Genomic DNA, 4,727 nt, shown 5'->3' on the forward strand with positions numbered 1-4,727 from the left:
AGGTGAGCATTTTCAGTCGTTTCTCTTGTGTTGATGAACCTACATAAGCACAGAGAAGCTTCAACAGTTAAAACAGAAAGTCAGTGTACAGAGTCCAGGCTCTCTTTTCAGGTGAGTTCCGTGGCTGTATGTCTATGGAGCATATCCAAGCCCATTTCCAAAGGCTGGGTTTTGAAGTAATGGCTTTCTTAGTCCGGGGGAAAAAAATAGCATAGACAGGCTTCCACTCAAGCTTGTCTAGAATGCTGCTGACTGGCTCATTAAACAGAGCTGCAACTGACTCTTAAGATGAATGTTCCTGATAGCTTTGCAAGCAAGAGGAAGGGTTCTAAGTGACACATATAAATTTACAAGAGAGAAGCAAGGCTGAGTTAGCTCCAGTGTCAGTGGAGTGTTCGTGGGCTGTTACTGGAACAGACTTGAGTGGTCGACCTTGGCTTGCATTCTGAAAAGTGTATCCACCACTAAGCTAAGCTGAGAGCTCCCTACATACACCCCAAACAGGAAGAATTCTGGATATCATTATGTACAAACTGTGACACTTAAAACTGTGTGGTGTTGGAAGTGGACCACTCCTGGATGCTATAAAGTTTCCTTTCTATAGCATGAGAGACTTCGAGAGTATTTTGTAAGGACATCCACTTCCATTATTTTATTTGAGCATTCTTTGAGTTTTTATTGTCTCAATAAACCAGAGTGGCTTATACTATACCATGCATAAAATTCCTAAGAAAATGTTATGCCAATAAGTGATATTGAATTTTAGTATTTTAAAGCTATGACTAGACAATTTCTAATCGAGAAATGGAACTCAAAATGTACATGATGAAATATCATCTCAGTATTCCTTCTTGTTATTTTTTTGTTCAATGAAACAGTTAAAACCTAAATCAGGGTTTGGAATAATTAAAAGTTTTACAACTATACCCTCCCAGTTTTTTAAAAAAGTAATCAACATTAGAGGCCAATATTATAAGGAATTGGAACACGCCTCTGGCAATGGAATTCTTAGGGATAAAGAAGGAACATGATATTTAAGAATAGACTTTGTGTAAAGATAATATTAATATCCATGTTATTAATAATAGTATTTAATAAAATATTTCTCCTCATTGACCATCTATAATTTCTGCATTTTAGCTATTTGTTTTTTATTTATTTATCTGTGTATCATGATGGGGGGTGAGGGTGGCATGGGGACATGCCACAGTGGTGTCCCTGTGGAAGTCAGAGAACAACTTTCAGGAGTTTGTTGCCTCCTTCCACCATGAGGATCGAGCACACAGTGTGTTGCTAGGCTTCCGTGAGGCACCTTTACCCACTGAGCCATCTCACCAGCTCTTCGCTTCATCTCTTTTCATTAAACATTAATGTTTTCATAAGCACTAGTTGTTAGTGATTATTGTAGTTTTATTATCTTACCAGCAAACATGTATAATAAGAAAAGAACTATCTTTAAAACGGTCCCATTTATAAAAATAATTCAAATGATTTCTAATTGCTTTCACAAGTCCAAATGTTTCCAATGAAAATTGTAATTAAAGTATGCTAATGAAAGTCTTTATTCTTGTCTAATCTAAAGAAGAAACAAACCATCCCATCGAATGCTTCAGCCTCTGACAATGGTCCTCACGTGCATTTCTGTTTTCCTCTCACTGGAGGAAAATGACTGGCTTAATAAATTGAATTTTAAATGATCCTAATGGAATGTTTACGTCACTTTAAAATGACTACAGCCGAGCCAAACAGTAATGAAAACTTCATAAATACACAGTAACATACTTCAATCAGCTACTTACAAGGAAAGAGCCTGGAAAAACCCTCCTTCATCTGAGAAGAGCAGCTCGCAGGAACAACAGGGATGAGCAAACAGACTGGGAACAGAAGTTAATGTTAGTACATAATTGACAGAAGAGTGCAGAGGAGAAAAAAATCCCCTGCTTCGGACAGAAGACATATGAGAAATATGATGTTTAGAAAATACTTAGGACAGGAGCAATTTTCTTTCATTAGTAAATATAAAAATGCAATAATTGTAAGGACAACAGATATGAAAACTGTGAGGGTTGTGCCAGGAAATGTGCGTGAAGCCCAAAAAGACCACCAAGGAGACAATTCTGATGCAATCAGATCAGGGTCTCTTTGTTCAACCTCAAGCTTGGGCTCCACACCAACCCTGACACAGCAGGAAGGTAGAGCCCTGAGCTTAGTTTTAGGCAAGAATTTATAGAGTCAATAAAGGGGTATCTAGCCTGGTATACATCTGATTGGAAACATAATTGGTTGGTGCTGGGAGCCAAACCATACATTATACTTCTATTTTCCTCCTGATTGGTGGTTGTTAGGAAGTGAAGTGTGAGGGGCGGGCTTGTAACCTGGAGGTGCAGATTTGTTAGGGAATAACCAGGAAATTGGTGCTAGATGTAGGTCTTGTTGGTAGGGATAGCCTGAAAACTGGTGCTAGGTACCAGCCTGTTAGTTAACCTGAGTTCAACCTTCGGTCAGGTTCTCTAAGATAGAGTCTGAACCCAAAAGACTTGGTCTCTCATGACAATCAACTCTTAGAGTACATATGTGAGCAAACGTTTCCATAAAGCCACATACAAAAAATAGTGTTTAAAACAATTGTTATAGCGCCAATGAGGCTGAGGTAGCTTAGCAGATAAATCATGATGAACTGAGTTGGAGTCCCAGATCCACACGGTGGAAGGAGAGAACCAACTCTAACTCTCCATGTTATCCTCTGACTTCCACAGGCGATGCTCCCCACACACACACACACAAATAAGTGAGTGTAAAAACGGTTTAGATAAAATGCTGTGCTACATCCTCAGCCAAGGCATAGAACATTTATTTAACACGTGTAAGAACCTAGGTTCTACATCCAACACACAAAACGAAGAAAATGTGGCAATAATAGACAACTTTTGTTTTCTCCATAATTGTTTCTGAAAGATGAGTTTGTTGGGAGGGGGAAAGCAGGGAGAAAGGAAGGAGAGAGGGAGGAAAGAAAGGAAGAGAGGAGGGAGGGAGGGAAGGAAAGAAGGAAGGAAGAAAGGAATAGAGACAAGAAAATTATATGACTCTAAAAGTAGGAATAGACACAATGTCTATATTTTAATATTGCTAAATTAAATAATGCTAATAAGAAACCCTCTTTATTCATGTGTACAATCTCCTAGTAGGCATTTCCTGTTAGCGGGATCACAAGCATTTTGAATTAAAAGATAGTCCAACCCTCTTCCATCGCCTCCCCCCACCCTCTTTCTGCTGCATAGTCACTATCATAAGTGCCATTTCTCAGATCTATCAAGCTAAATATGTGGGTACATTTACTAACACCTCTGCCTCACATGCTACTTCCTACGTCTGATTGTCAGGACCACTTCATGATACCCTATCCCACTTCTTCAACCAACATGTTACTGTTAAAGCTGTCTGTCTTAGAAGTGAATTCTAGAATGTCAGTCGCTGACAAGAGGCCTAGAATGAACAGTACTTAGGTGAATTTTCCCCTATATATACATCCTTGACTTTTGGTTAAAATGGGTAAACATTCCTCTTCTCACCCATTTCTCTGGCCTGCTAATGACCAGAGCTCTCTCCAAGAATTTAACACAAGCCCATAGATTGCAAATTTTATTTCCTTCAGCTTCAGCCTCTGGAATCCTTGTTCCTTATGTGTGCCATGTTTGAGCAACTCGGCCCTCCTGGTGAGTTTCACAAACATTAAAATACCAAATAGAATTGGTATTAAAATACCAAGAGAATGGGAAATTCAAGAATAAAGGTAGAGAATGATGTTTATACATTAGTAATCAAATGGAATCAAAGGGAACAAACAGATTATTGTCCTTAAATACCATTTTCTCTTACAGATATCTAATATTTTGGAAGTCTTCTCTGGGGATGTTCAACTTCTCTATCTCCTGTAGCATACCTGAGGGCTCACACTTTTACCACACATTCCCTCTGGTTGCCATAGCGCATAAAGAATGATGCAGTCTGGATGTTTGGTCATATATCTGAAGCTTGACATTGAATGAACTTCATATATAGGTATTCAAGATGGACCATGGCTGTTTTGGTCCAATCTGCCATGTTGACGGAATGGGAACTGAGAAGTCAAGAAGCATCTACCTTGTCTTCTGCTATCATTCCAGTTCAAAAGTGGCAAAGTCCAACTTTGGATCCAGGTTTTTTGATGCCTAAATATTTAGATGAGGTAGTGGGAACCATCATTGGTATCTTGTAAAGTCCCTAACTTCTAACATGTATGTGTTTACAATTTGATTGTTGATATATTTTTGGAGGACAACTTGTATCAGAGGTTTGGCATTCAGACCAAAACTTGTACATCCACCATCCCAAGAGAGCACAGGGACAGACCTATGCACATATGTGGTCTTGTTGGGCATCGATGGTAGGAGAGGCCCTTGGTCCTGTCAAGGCTCAATGCCCCAGTGCAGAGGAATGTCAGGGCAGGGAGGTGGGAAGGTGAGGGAACACCTCATAGAAAGTGGAGGTGTGGTGGTGGGGCATAGCTGGTTTCTGGAGAGGAAACTGGAAAATGGATTAACATTTAAAATGTAAATTAAAAATGCAATTAATTAAAAGAAAGAAAAAGTAGAAAGGAATAGTGGTAGGGTATGCCTAGAAAAAAAAAGAAGCTAGAATAGGAGAGTCATCATGGCCTTAGGGCCAAGAGAACATGGCCCTGAGGGTTG

The sequence above is a fragment of the Rattus norvegicus genome, chromosome 11 (assembly GCF_036323735.1).
Source record: "Rattus norvegicus strain BN/NHsdMcwi chromosome 11, GRCr8, whole genome shotgun sequence".
In the NCBI taxonomy this organism is placed as follows: domain Eukaryota; kingdom Metazoa; phylum Chordata; class Mammalia; order Rodentia; family Muridae; genus Rattus; species Rattus norvegicus.